At 39.5% G+C, this 16,121-nt stretch overlaps 1 protein-coding gene across 2 annotated transcripts in view; it reads right to left on the bottom strand.

Annotated features, from left to right (window-relative positions):
- Positions 1-16,121, bottom strand: part of LOC128702652 (uncharacterized) — a 553,802-nt gene that overhangs the window by 111,239 nt on the left and 426,442 nt on the right. The gene's annotated exons all lie outside the window — the stretch shown is intronic.

Here is a 16,121-nt window from a genome sequence, read left to right as displayed (position 1 = left end):
CATTGACGTCAGCTAGACCTGTATACATTGTACATATACTTGTAAAGATTATTATTATTATTATTATTATTATTAGTTGGCTACTACCTCATCTTCTTCCCCATGTTCCTTAACTATAAAGAATTTATTGATTATAAGCTGTATACAGCTGTGTTAATATATCACTTCTGGTTGTGAGGAAGCTTGCAAATAACTTTTTTACGTATATATTTATTAAGAATAACAATTATTTATTATTATTATTAAAGATTCGCCGGTATTCTCCCGGCCCGGGCCTTTTCCAAGTGGTGGCCCGGCCTTGGCTCCCTCTGTAGGGAGTGTCTGAGACCTAAGTCTCCCATGGGAGGAGGCACAAGTACCTCCTCATCTTTGGGACCAACTGTCCCCAGGCCTAGCCACAAGCTAGGCCTCTCTGGTCTGTCATCCCCGCCCCAAGGGGGCAAATGGGAACGACTGTCTTATGAGCTTAAGGCTCGGACTCAGGCACCTACCCTACCCTAGAAGGGTTAGGCATGGTGTCGATCAGAATAACAAATTTGCATTTGAATCTACATCTTAGTTTAAAAGGCATATATTCATGAAGGAAATAATTATATTAAGTTTTCTGCTACGTAATGGAAGCTGCATCAAGGCTACGTTTATTCTTATATCCACTTAACAGATAATTTTTAGGAAGGTCTTTAAATAATCTGACATAGGTAACAACTCCAACCTTGAAAATTAGGTGCATCTTTGTTAACAACTATAACACAATTGAGTAAAAACTAGTTTTAATAACTGCCATACCAATAAGTCAAATTATTATTAAGATGTTAAGTTATTACCACAACATGTACACGAACATGAGAAAATCGTTACCCGAATAAAAAGTAACTATATTAACAGTGGTCTCGAAAGACCAGTCGCAATAAACACCCAATATTTATAAAATCCCCTAAAAAAATCAACCAGTGAAGCATATGACAAACAGGGTAAAATTTAACCACTTGAATATATATATATATATATATATATATATATATATATATATATATATATATATATATATATATATATATATATATATATATATATATATGCAAAACAACCACTCTGAAAAAATAGAGAAATTCCAAGCGCTTTCGTGACTACTCACATTATCAAGGAACTATAGTTCCTTGATAATGTGAGTAGTCACGACCGCGCTTGGAATTTCTCTATTTTTTCAGAGTGGTTGTTTTGCATATTCCGAAATCACCTGTTTACTGTGATCTTATTGCATATATATATATATATATATATATATATATATATATATATATATATATATATATATATATTATATATATATTATATATATAAATATATATATGACGTTTGTCTGTCATACATGATAGCTTAGGGTAATATAAAGAATATAATCCTTCTCTTAGTAGAAGACTCATTTTACCAGAAAACAGAACGAAGTTTTCAGTTTTCTTCCCTCGTTGTCTTCCTCAGGAGTTCAGACATTTAATAATAATGAAGACTGGCGCCCTGGTCTATGACAGACATTCGTACCCAGGGACCAAAATTCATGATTTTCCTTTCGGCAGTAAAGATGGTGGTGGTGTGGTGGTGTGGTGGTGGGGGTGTTGTGGTGGGGGTGTTGTGGTGGGGGTGGTGGTGTAGACAGAGGGTCATGTGGACGACCACTTAGGGAAGAACCCGGGGGGGGGGGAGGAGGAAAAGGGAGAACAGGGTGGGCACTAATTAACCTGTGGGGGGCCTATGGACAGTCTTATCTGGTTTACACTGCTCTTGGACCCCTCTGTCATGCTTTCGTTTTTCTTGTGTGTGTGTGTGTGTGTGTGTGTGTGTGTGTGTGTGTGTGTGTGTGTGTGTGTGTGTGTGTGTGTGTGTGTGTGTGTGTGTGTGTGTGTGAAACTCACAAAATCGTAATAACACGTTGGTAGAGAAATCACGGAACGGGTGGGGCTCTAACTCATGGCAAGAGAGTTCTAAAGAGCACTGACCTGTGAGTTTTAGGATTCAACCAGTTCTATGTTTTTCATATACCCATATACATATGTATACAAACACACACATATAAAAGCTGTGAAACAACCCCTGCTACCACAAATAGTTGAGTACGTACACACACACACACACACACACACACACACACACACACACACACACACACACACACACACACACACACACACACACACACACACACACACGCACGAGTAGTGGAGGCAGAATCCATATATAGCTTTAAAAGGAGGTACGATAAAGCTCTTGGAGATGAGAGAGTGGACCTAATAGCGATCAGCGAAGAGACGGGACCAGGAGCTGTGAATCAACCTCTGGTAAGTGTACACACACACATACAATAATTTGCTAGTTAAAACCAAATTATCCGCTATATATCAACACTTCGCTTTTCGAGTATTTCATCAAATTCCACCTTCTGCAGTTTTTCATTTTTGACACGACGGCGATTGACTTCAGTTACGAAGTTTTCCCCCATTTCTTATTTTCAAATTTCAACAAATGTTCGACATTTACCATTTCGATTATATCTGAATTTCGCAGCGAAATTCAGATATAATCACCAGTGAAAAATGACTTTGTTTATTTAAGCATTTTTTAAAAATTCGTTGTGTTTTCTTGTATGATTCTGATGAGTTTTATTTTTCATCACCCAGTTGATTTTTTTCTATATCACTGGATGTTTCAGTTGAAAGATGCAAGAAGAAACTTGAGACTTAGTAAAGATTCCAGTTGTTGCTTATATGTTATGCCCTCACCTGAGGGCATAATGCCCTCACCTGAGGGCATAAAGCCCTCACCTGAGGGCATAATGCCCTCACCTGATGGCATAAAGCCCTCACCTGAGGGCATAAAGCCCTCACCTGAGGGCATAAAGCCCTCACCTGAGGGCATAAAGACCTCATCTGAGGGCATAAGGTCCTCACCTGATGGCATAAAGATCTCATTTGAGGGCATAAAGCCCTCACCTGAGAGCATAAAGCCCTCACCTGAGGGCATAAGGTCCTCACCTGATGGCATAAAGCCCTCACCTGAGGGCATAAAGACCTCATCTGAGGGCATAAAGCCCTTATCTGAGGGCATAAAGACCTCATCTGAGGGCATAAAACCTTCATCTGAACAAACGTGCCCAGATTCTTAAGAAAGTTGAGATATTCCTCTCAAGTCAATTCCTCTCTTTACTTCCTTCCCCTCCTTGCTTCTCATAATTTTCCTTATTCCACCTCTTCCTCCCTTCTTGTCCTCCTCTTCCACATTTTCTTCCTTCCCGTCATCTTCCTCCTCCTCCACTTCCTCCTCCTTTTTCACTATCGTATTTCTCTTTTCATGTCCTCATTTTCCTTCCGTCTCACCTTTCTCTTTCTCGCTTTTTTCCTCCTCGTTTTCCTTCTAGTCCTTCCTTCCCCTTCCTGCTTCTCCTGTCTCCTTCACTTCCTACTTCCTCACCGTCCATCTCGCACTTTTCATCTTCCTTACTGGTCCTTCGCCTCCTCTTTCCTCCTCATTTGTCTCCTCCTCCCTCTTTGTCATCCACCTTCTTTTTCCTTTCCTTCCATAGGACATCTTCCTTTACTTAGTGTCACATCTTTCACAAGAAGCATCTTATAATGTATTAGTGACAATGCTCTCCTTCTCTCCATCTCCCTTTATCTTCTTCCTTTCCTCCTTTCCCTCTGCTATCGTCATTTCTCATTTCCTATATTACCTCTCTTTCCTTCCCTCATCTCCTTCTACCTTTCTCTCTCTCTCTCTAATCCCCCCTCTTTTTTCCTCCTCTACATCTCTCTTTACTCTCCTTTCCTCCATTTCTCTTCTCCTTTCAACCCATTTATCTCTGTGGACATCAATGACGTCGTAATAATACCCAGAGGTATTACTGCAATCATTTGAAAGCAAAATCTTTCTCCATATATTTCTCTATAAAATATATATATATTTATTACTTGCTATATCTCCCTCTTCATAAATAACTGAAGAAAGTTTTTAGGATCCCTTGGCTGTGATGACAAGAATTGTGTGTTGCTAAAATTAAATTTCTCTCTCTCTCTCTTTCTCTCTAACACACACACACACACTCATTAAGCGTTAAGAACAGGCATGAATGGGCACTTGAGGCTATAACAGAGAATGACTCAGGCAAGCAGTAAGCTGAGGCGGGGGCCAGGAGCCAAGACACGACACCTACAAACACACTTAGGTGAGCACACACACACACCACTTAATCTATTATAAATCTTAACACTTAAGCGCCATCGCTCAACAATACCCCCCACCCTTTCATCTCTCCAACTCCCTCCCCACTTTCTTCCCTCCCAGCCTCTTCCCTCTCTCCTTTCCCCACCTGGGCATCCATCCCAACAGGGGGTCTTCCCTCTCCCAGCCTCCAGGACCATCCATCATGTGGCATTGTTTTGAGTGCCATTCAGGGATTCTAACCAATGTTTCAAGCTCCTAATGGACTCTCCACCGCATCCATGGCTATTCAGATGAAGCAAACAGCCGGATACTGGATATTTGATGAATAATTTGAGGATAAATGAAATTTAGCAAATAGGAAAAACTTTTCGGACAACTAGGATAAATTTAAAAAGATCGCTCGAGTATTTTGAAATATTTGAGATGGGCAGGAATGGAAAATCGATTTAAAAAAGGAAGTTATCAAGATCACCTTGAGCAATAATGGGTTATTGTAAATGAGTTAATTATTGGATTAGCTAAACAAGCCTCCCCAACTAGAAGCCAGAACGAGAGAGCTGATGATATCCGATCAGTGGTTTATCAAGACTAAGGTAACGAACACCGGCTACCAGCCTTCTGCATAAAATTCTGCGAGGCTGAAGGACTGATTACCTGATCTTCCTGTCTTCTGTATAATTCTGCAAGACTGAGGGACTGATTGCCCAGTCTTACACTAAATCGTGTCTATAGTTCTGCAAGGCTTAGGGACTGACCACCTCATCTTCCACCGGCTTCTGTGTATGGTTCTTCAAGCCTGGGAGAATGATAATTTTTTCTGAAGTGAAAAAAACATTGATTGGCAAAACATCTACAAATAAAGATCCCAAGGTGATGCATATATGTCTAATTTTGCAAGGATAAGCAAGCCAGAGGATGCCCGGCCTAACTCAGATACAAGGTCAGTCATAGAGGTTCCTTGACGTTAGTGAAGGGCTCTTGATCTAGGGAAACTGATTGCTTCCCATTCCTCAGGCAGTGTGTGATTTCTGAGATTATCTATTTCCCCCATAAGAATAAATCAATATACTGACCCACTTACATTAAAGAGAATTTCTCAATAAACTGTTAAGAATTTTGATGAAAGTGATCAGAAAAGTTTTTAATTTTATGTTAAGATAGAAAAAATTGTGAGTGATTTGTATATATTTTGGTTTGGGGGGTTTATGCAAATTCTCTCTCTCTCTCTCTCTCTCTCTCTCTCTCTCTCTCTCTCTCTCTCTCTCTCTCTCTCTCTCTCTCTCTCTCTCTCTCTCTCATAATTATCACTTATACATAAAAAGATATAAATGTTTCTCTATGTTTTCCGATATTATTTCATCTTCCTCTGTCTCCTGTTCCTTATTTTACTTCGTATGTTACACCTATCATGCCTCAGATGCTCCCTCTCTTTCTCTTCCACACCCTCCTTTCTCCTTCCTCCCTCTTTGTCTATCCGTCACACACACACAGTCCCTCATGTTACTCTCTCTCTATCCCCTACTACTTACTTATCACCCTAAATTAGTTTTTTCTTCCTTTGTTATTCCGTCTTTCCATATCTACCTCCCTTGAATCTCTATCTCTCCCGTTTATTCCCTTTCTCCCTATCCCCCTTGCTCTCTCTCCCTCAAGACCTATCCATCATTGAAACACATAAGAATTCATTTTCTCACGTTCTCTCTCTCTTTTTTTTTTTTTACACAGGGTTTGACAAGGTTAAGGATCCCTAGCTTTATTGACAAGCTATTTACAGGTTAAGGATTCCTAACTTTATTGACAAGCTAAGAGCTGTTACCTACATCAGCTCATTTGAAAGCATTTTTATTGTTATGAGACATACAAGTAGGGAACAGGATGAAGTTGGAGCCATATGTGGGCCAGCATTTTCATTTGATCAACTGACTATCTCGTTGACATCATTATGTTGTACGAATGTGTTCCATACTCGAGTCATCCTGGGTATATAGGATCTCAGATGGAGTGAAGTTCTGGAGAAGGGTACAGCCAGAGTGAAATTGCTGCTTTCTGCCAGTCTTGTGGCATAAAAGCTTGTTTCACGCTGTCCTCGAAGTGAATCCAAGTGTGGTACTTTGACAGTATTGGCCTTGTACATAACAGTAAGACCACCCACATCCCTCCTATGTTGAAGGCTCTGCTGAAATGACAGATCTATCCAGGATGGGTCCAGGCGAGAGATGAAACGTCTTGCTCTGTTCTCTACTCTGTCAAGCAGTCGCAGATGAGAGGGGGGAGGGGCAGGCAAACCAAGAAAGTGGAGCATACTCAAGGTGCGAGCGTACTTGTGCCTCGTACAGAATCTTGCAACCCCTACTGTCAAGTAGATGCGAGATACGGCGAAGTGCTGTAAGCTTCCTGGCTGCCTTGTTTGCAAGATTTACAACATGGTTCTTCATGGTTAGTTTCGAGTCAGATTTCACCCCAAGGATATCAACTTCTTCTCCAGGTGCCAATACCCTCCCATTCATCCTTACTACTGCACCAGCATTATCATCATGGTGCCTAGAGACGATCATCATTTGCGTTTTCTCAGGTGCAAATGTTACTTGCCATCTATTTCCCCAAGCTGATATAGCTCTCAGCTGGTGATTGATGTTGCTGGCATTTCTTCTCTTGGATAAGTGAATGTCAGTGCGCAGTCATCTGCATATGCATGTGATTCTGGGATGAGATGAAGAAGGTCGTTGAAGTAGACATTCCATAACAATGGTCCCAGCACGCTTCCTTGTGGAACACTTGCCCCAATAGGATGTCTTGCTGATTCCGTTCCATTGAGAACTACACTTAGAGATCTGCCATGAAGGTAATCACTGAGGAGACATAGCGTAGAGCCTGCAATTCCCAGTGCTTGAAGTTTTGCTAAGAGGCCCTGGTGCCACACCCGGTCGAAAGCGCCAGCAATGTCCAGTGCTACCACACAGCTGACTTTGGATTCATCCAGTCTCTCATAAACCATACCCCGGCCGGGATTGAACCCGCGGTCAGAGTCTCAAAACCCCAGACCGTCGCGTTAGCCACTAGACCAGCTAGCCATCCTTGGCTAGCTGGTCTAGTGGGTTCAATCCCGGCCGGGGTATGGTTTGTTTGCAATCGTGTCATTACGATTTCGTGAGTCAGTCTCTCATGTCAATATGCGATTATCATTGAATTAAATTCTAATGTATTTCAGTCCTATTAATCTTTTCCTTAGGGCAAATGTTCATAGATAGGTAAATGAAGGTAAAGAAAATTAGAGATGGGCAAAATTAGCACAGCTGAGGGCATAGATTTTGCCACCGAAGCGGCTAGTTTATGTGCAACTAACGTGACTTTTATTTTGGCAACGTTTCGCTGTCCATGAGCGAAACTTGTGCCCTTTTACCTAACATATTGTCAGTAATTCTACCAATTGGCGTTATATTGGGACATTGGTTGTCCGTAATGTGAGCATGTGTGTTACGTCCGTTGTGTGTACCAACGTTTATTACGTCCGTTGTGTGTACCAACGTTTATTACGTCCGTTGTATGTACCAACGTTTATTACGTCCGTTGTGTGTACCAACGTTTATTACGTCCGTTGTGTGTACCAACGTTTATTACGTCCGTTGTGTGTACCAACGTTCATCACGTCCGTTGTGTCTAAACTTTCTGTCCTAGGAGTTTGTTATATAAAAAACACTATTTTAATACATTTAAATGCATACCAGCATTCGTACGTATAAACTCAAAAAAAGAAGTAACTCCTTACGTAATTTCTTAAAGGATTTTTAATCAATCTATTTCACGGTGAAAAATTCCATCCCACACATGAAGTGTCCGCTGGGAGGAACTATTTTCCAGGTGTTGAAATTTAGCACTCCAGATGGGGCCCAAAAATTGCCTTAATGTAATCCTGTTAAAACGTGGCTGGTGTGTATCCCCTGTGGTTTAACAGGCATCGCTGGGTGTTTTAGGCAGGAAACTGCAAGGGGGGTTAGGTCTAATCGAGATGGTTTAATTAAAAATCGGATGTTTGGTTTTGAAATTAAATTTTCTTTAGTATATGCTTCCAGAGGCGAGGCTTTTAAAATATTTTTTAATTAACAAGACGTGGTTTTAAAAGGAGGCAGAGAGAAAGAGAGCAAGACAGGTAGACAGCAGACATACAGACCGTCAGATAGACATCCAGAATTACAGGCCAAAAGGTAGGTGATCGTTCTATAACTCTTCCTTGCGTAGCCATATATACAAGATTCTCAGTTTAGATGCCCAGAATACGTGTTTACCTGTCTTATTGAAATGTATTAAGTAGAGTATATTTCCTAGATTCCCTTAAAGAGGGAGTCTCCATTAATCTTGCTTCCATTAGCCGCTGGGTGGTCAGAGGGAGAGGAAGGGAGAGAGAGAGAGAGAGAGAGAGAGAGAGAGAGAGAGAGAGAGAGAGAGAGAGAGAGAGATGCTCTGCATAACTATGGTTTTCTGCAAGCACAACTGAAGGTCACACATCTCTCTACAGACATTGTTTGCAGAAATAAAATTTTCATTATTATTATTAGGACATGGAGTGAGGAATAGAATGAAAGTGTGGAGAAGAAAGGGAGAGGGAATGAGAGGAAAATGGAGAGGGTGAAGTAAGTTGAACACCTCAGGTAGTGGTGGTGAACAAAGAGGAAGGCCACAAGATAACGTGTGTTATTAATGCACAGTAACCGTTAAATCGATTGCTGTTATTCATCAGTACAAAGCCACTTGACGCAGCAAACTGTTCTCTATTTCAGACGTGCATTATCTGACGAATTGCCATTCGGGCATTTCAGCGTGCTGGAAAGGCAACAGAATTTGGCAAAAGGGAACTTACTCAGCCAACTAACTTTGTGAACCTTTGCTGGAGCAAGTCACCAGCGGTGAAAGTTAGCTGATTAGGTCAGACATTGTCAATTTCTCTCTCTGCAAAAACCACTCTTTCTTTTAAATAAAATCAGCAAATATACACCTATACAATCCAGTATGAAACCGAATCTTGTTTTCTTAGCAGGTTTCACCTGTGTTGAAAGTTTGAATGCTATCAAAACAGGCGTTCTCGAGTTATCGCATGGTAACTATTATGCTACTGGCTTGTATAAAAATTAAAAATTGGCACCTATACACCCCAATAATAATCCAAGTCTTCTTTTACGCCTCATACACTGATGTTGAAAGTTTGAAGGCGATCGGGAAAGATGTTTTCATGATATCGCACGGGAAGGCGCTCAGGTGACACAATAAGGTTTTGCAAAAGAGATTATCTCCTCTTATCGTTTTGAATTATGACTCGTAGGTAAATGGTCCAGAAAACCGACAAGTTGATAAATTAGACACTTGTGCAATCCTTAAGTATCTTCAACATGGCAACGTATCGCCATGTGTCTCATTCATCAAGTGTGACTCGTAGATGTGTTTACTCCTTGAGAATGTAAATGAGAGTTCACTAAAGTACTTGGGATTTATTTAATTTTCTTTATGGTTAGAATCATCACTAAAGATTATAATTTTCGTCCAACTTTTATCATTATCAAAGCCAGTTTTGACATGTCAGTGCTGTCACTCAGATGGTGTGATCAGCAGCCTGGCTTCGAAATTTTCAGTGAAACCCTCTGAACCGCTTGGAAGCCTAGTCAATAATGCTGGTAGAATTACCAACAATATGTTGGGTAGAATGACACAAGTGCGAAAATTTTAGAAAGGACTTAATTTTAAATGAGTTCTTGCTAATTGACCAGTTTTACCTATTCGGCACGACATTATATATTTATATATGTCGTGCCTAATAGGCAGAACTTGCGATCTTGGCTTAAATAGCAATGCTCATCTTGCCATATAGGACAAGTGAAAATTTGTGTATGCAATAATTTCGCCAAAATCATTCCGAACCTAACGAAAAAAATATATTTCACTGTGTTTGTTTAGTATTAAATTACTGTAAACAAATATAAAATATATTTAGTTGGGTTAGGCTAAAATAAATTGCTCTTGTTATAATAAGGTTAGGTAAGCTTTCTAAGATTCTTTTGGTGGAAAATTAAAATTTTTTACATTGACATTAATAAAAAAAATATATCTTAAACGTATAAGAGAAAATTTTAGAAAGGACTTAATTTTAAATAAGTTCTTGCTAATTGACCAGCTTTACATATTCGGCACGACATATATATATATATTTATATATGTATATATATATATATATCTATATATATATTTATATATATATATATATATATCTATTATTATTATTATTATCACACTGGCCGATTCCCACCAAGGCAGGGTGGCCCGAAAAATAAAAACTTTGACCATCATTCACTCCATCACTGTCTTGCCAGAAGGGTGCTTTACACTACAGTTTTTAAACTGCAACATTTACAGCCCTCCTTCAGAGTGCAGGCACTGTACTTCCCATCTCCAGGACTCAAGTCCGGCCTGCCGGTTTCCCTGAACCCCTTCATAAATGTTACTTTGCTCACACTCCAACAGCACGTCAAGTATTACAAACCATTTGTCTCCATTCACTCCTATCAAACACGCTCACGCATGCATGCTGGAAGTCCAAGCCCCTCGCACACAAAACCTCCTTTACCCCCTCCCTCCAACCTTTCCTAGGCCGACCCCTACCACGCCTTCCTTCCACTACAGACTGATACACTCTTGAAGTCACTCTGTTTCGCCCCATTCTCTCTACATGTCCGAACCACCTCAACAACCCTTCCTCAGCCCTCTGGACAACAGTTTTGGTAATCCCGCACCTCCTCCTAACTTCCAAACTACGAATTCTCTGCAATATATTCACACCACACATTGCCCTCAGACATGACATCTCCACTGCCTCCAGCCTTCTCCTCGCTGCAACATTCATCACCCATGCTTCACACCCATATAAGAGCTTTGGTAAAATTATACTCTCATACATTCCTCTCTTTGCCTCCAAGGACAAAGTTCTTTGTCTCCACAGACTCCTAAGTGCACCACTCGCCCTTTTCCCCTCATAAATTCTATGATTCACCTCATCTTTCATAGACCCATCCGCTGACACGTCCACTCCCAAATATCTGAATACATTCACCTCCTCCATACTCTCTCCCTCCAATCTGATATCCAATCTTTCATCACCTAATCTTTTTAACCTCATAACCTTACTCTTTCCTGTATTCACTTTTAATTTTCTTCTTTTGCACACCCTACCAAATTCATCCACCAATCTCTGCAACTTCTCTTCAGAATCTCCCAAGAGCACAGTGTCATCAGCAAAGAGCAACTGTGACAACTCCCACTTTATGTGTGATTCTTTATCTTTTAACTCCACGCCTTTTGCCAAGACCCTCGCATTTACTTCTCTTACAACCCCATCTATAAATATATTAAACAACCATGGTGACATCACACATCCTTGTCTAAGGCCTACTTTTACTGGGAAATAATTTCCCTCTTTCCTACATACTCGAACTTGAGCCTCACTATCCTCGTAAAAACTCTTCACTGCTTTCAGTAACCTACCTCCTACACCATACACCTGCAACATCTGCCACATTGCCCCCCTATCCACCCTGTCATACGCCTTTTCCAAATCCATAAATGCCACAAAGACCTCTTTAGCCTTATCTAAATAATGTTCACTTATATGTTTCCCTGTAAACACTTGGTCCACACACCCCCTACCTTTCCTAAAGCCTCCTTGTTCATCTGCTATCCTATTCTCCGTCTTACTCTTAATTCTTTCAATAATAACTCTACCATACACTTTACCAGGTATACTCAACAGACTTATCCCCCTATATATATATATATATATATATATATATATATATATATATATATATATATATATATATATATATATATATATATATATATATATATATATGTATATATATATATATATGTAATGTCGTGCCGAATATGTAAAACTGGTCAATTAGCAAGAACTCATTTAAAATTAAGTCCTTTCTAAAATTTTCTCTTATACGTTTTAAGATATATTTTTTTCATTAATGTTGATGTAAAAATTTATAATTTTGCACCAAAAGGAACTTAGAAAACTTACCTAACCTTATTATAACAAGCGCAATTTATTTTAGCCTAACCCAACTAAATATATTTTAGATTTGTTTACAATAATTTTATACTAAACAAACACAGTGAAATATATTTTTTTCGTTAGGTTCAGAATGATTTTGGCGAAATTATTGCATACACAAATTTTCACTTGTCCTATATGGCAAGATGAGCGTTGCTATTTAAGCCAAGATCGCAAGTTCTGCCTATTCGGCACGACATATATATATACTTGATAATGTAAGAAGTCACGAAAGCGCTTGGAATTTCACAACTCTTTCACAGTGGTTTTTATGCATATATATGTCCGAGAAAGTTAATGAATAAAAATGAAGTGCTCTTGATTCAAGGCGTTGAAACAAATTTCATTGTAGATGCCTCCCATTCCCGGTCACTGCATGACCCGTACGGATTTAGCGCTTCCCCGCGAGTGCAAAAAATAATTTAATTATGAATCTTATCAATAATATAGACACCAAAAAGGGCTTTTCTGAATAACGATGGTGGTGGATAGATCTTGATCCAAGGAAATGGAGCTATTCGTCCATCACGTGGATCGAAACTATTGCCTGCCATTCCCAGGCACTGCCTAACCCTCACGGGTTTAGTGCTTCCTCCGTGAATGCAACAATAGATTGGACGGAAAGGAACGACTGATAGATAGTTCGCAGGAAACTGAACGTTCTGAAGGTAATTACAATGTAATTACCATGAATCAGGAAATTGAACGTTCTGAAGGTAACTACAATGTAATTACCATGAACCAAGAAATTGAACGTTCTGAAGGTAACTACAATGCAATTACCATAAACCAGGAAATTGAACGTTCTGAAGGTAACTACAATGTAATTACCATGAACCAAGAAATTGAACGTTCTGAAGGTAACTACAATGTAATTACCATGAACCAGGAAATTGAACGTTCTGAAGGTAACTTCACATAAACGTAACTACCAGCAACAAAGAAATTGAACGTTCTGAACGTAACTTAAATGTAACTACCAACAAGTTCTTTCACTAATTCCATTACCACAAGTGATCCAATCATCATTTCTATGAACTGTGACTCCCAAAATGTAATTATATTAATCGATCTTCTTAAATAATTCAATCTTCTTGCCTCTTAAATATAACTACCATGTAATTACCTTAATTATATGCCGAGACACGCTATGTTGTTCTATGTGCAAAGTTTAGTAATTAAACGACTCTCACATTATATTTAAATTTTTCTAAATAAGGAGCTTTAAAAAGCTATTTTCTAATTTTTATGTAATATAATGAACTTCTAATCATTATTTTTTCCATGAATTAGATTTTTATCACGAGGGAGAGAGAGAGAGAGAGAGAGAGAATGATGTCACCAGTTAAGCATACTTTAATCCCTAAAATAGCGATTAAAAGAACTCTCAGTGAATATACCCTGAGAGATATGCATCTGTCTGTGTATACCCACTGTCGGTGTATACCCATCTGTGTGTGTATATGCAGGGAGAGAGATATTTCCCTGTATACACACACTAAGAGATACACACCTCTCTCTGATACACGGAGATACATACCTGTGAATATACAGATACACCACCCGGTGTATATACACAGACTGCATACCTCCTGGTGTATATACATAGAGACTTCACATCTCCTGGTACATATACATAGACTGCCCACCTCCCAGTGTATATAAACACAAACCTCCCGGTATACATACATAAATACAAACCTCCCGATGTATATACACTAAAAAAAAAACCCTCTCGGTGTTCTTATGATGTTTTATTCGTAAGAAAATATCAGTATCTCCTGCAATCACATCTCTTAATATTACGAATCATTTTGTATTTTATAATTAAAGTTTGTAAATGCATGTTAAAACACGACACACACATTTCATAGATATTTCAGCCAGGAATAATTACTCGCTTTTAATGAAGAACAAACAAGAAGTTTAAATACAGTATGATGAAATGTTTATAGTCATTATGTGTTGGGAAGGAAACAAATTTGTATAGAATTTTTATATGCCGTTTAATCTGCATTCCTACCTCGATATATTTTAATTATTATTACACTTATTTTTATTAATATTACTATTATTAATTCTATAGCAGCAGCAATAGGAGCAATAATAATAATAATAATAATAATAATAATAATAATAATAATAATAATAATAATAATAATAAATTAATATTTTCAAGGAAAAGCGCTAAAGCCATAGGGGGCCACACTGTAATGATGAATGAGAGATGATCCCAGGATATGTAGGACGTCAATACAATTCTTCCAATTAGGTGCATGTCACCGGCATCAGTGCCATAATCTGTGGTATGCCACCCCACAGAATGCCACCCTACAACAACATTGACTTGACCCTGCCACTCGCAGCAGTGGAATGAACCAGCCACCCACAACAGTGGATTGAACCAGCCACCCACAACAGTGGATTGAACCAGCCACCCACAACAGTGGATTGAACCAGCCGCCCACAACAGTGGATTGAACAGCCACCCACAACAGTGGATTGAACCAGCCACCCACAACAGTGGAATGAACCAGCCACCCACAACAGTGGAGTGAACCAGCCACCCACAACAGTGGAGTGAACCAGCCACCCACAACAGTAGATTGAACCAGCCACCCATAACAGTGGATTGAACCAGCCACCCACAACAGTGGATTGAACCACTACCCCACGACAGTAGATTGAACCAGCCATCCCTAACAGAGAAATCGGTTTTAATGGTACAGTATTGAGAGCTTGTTAGGGGGGAATATTTTAATCTTATTTTCCTCTCATATGATGACTCGTGGTACCGTTGATCCTACGTCTTAGAGATGTCAAGAAATAGCCGCTTCCTTGCGCCACCATAGGTTGATTAGCTGAGCGTTAAGCAGAGCGAAGACTCAAAGGGTCATTATGGCTGCATGTCACCTTGTAACCAAGAATAATTTAATCCCTAAAACAGGGATTAAATTGACCTCTCGGAATGCACATGCACCGAAAGATATTCACTTCTTGTGTATATAAGAACATAAATACGTAACAAAGAAGGAACACTGCAGCAGGCCTACTGGCCCATGCGGGGCAGGTCCAAATCTCCCAGGTCAGTCACATTCACTTAAGGGAGGAGCACGGCATCTGACCTAGTAGCACAAGCTAGTCAGGTCTAACTCACACCCACACATGTACTTATCCAACCTATTTTTAAAACTATATATATATATATATATATATATATATATATATATATATATATATATATATATATATATATATATATATACACATACATTATATATATATTATATATATATATATGTGTGTGTGTACTCACCTATTTGTACTCACCTATTTGTGGTTGCAGGGGTCGAGTCCTAGCTCCTGGCCCCGCCTCTTCACCGGTTGCTACTAGGCCCTCTCTCTCCCCGCTCCATGAGCTTTATCAAACCTCGTCTTAAAACTGTGTATGGTTCCTGCCTCCACTACGTCATTTTCTAGGCTATTCCACTGCCTTACAACTCTATGACTGAAGAAATACTTCCTACTATCTCTCTGACTCATTTGTGTCTTCAACTTCCAATTGTGGCCTCTTGTTTCTGTGTCCCCTCCCTGGAACATCCTGTCCTTGTCCACCTTGTCTATTCCACGCAGTATTTTATATGTCGTTATCATGTCTCCCCTGACCCTCCTGTCCTCCAGTGTCGTCAGGCCGATTTCCCTTAATCTTTCTTCATAGGACATTCCCATTAGCTCTGGAACTAACCTTGTTGCAAACCTTTGTACTTTCTCTAGTTTCTTGACGTGCTTTATCAAGTGCGGGTTC

This window comes from Cherax quadricarinatus, chromosome 79, assembly GCF_038502225.1.
Source record: "Cherax quadricarinatus isolate ZL_2023a chromosome 79, ASM3850222v1, whole genome shotgun sequence".
Lineage (NCBI taxonomy): Eukaryota > Metazoa > Arthropoda > Malacostraca > Decapoda > Parastacidae > Cherax > Cherax quadricarinatus.
Note: the sequence above shows the minus strand (reverse complement) of the source record. Positions and strands in the feature narration are given on the sequence as shown.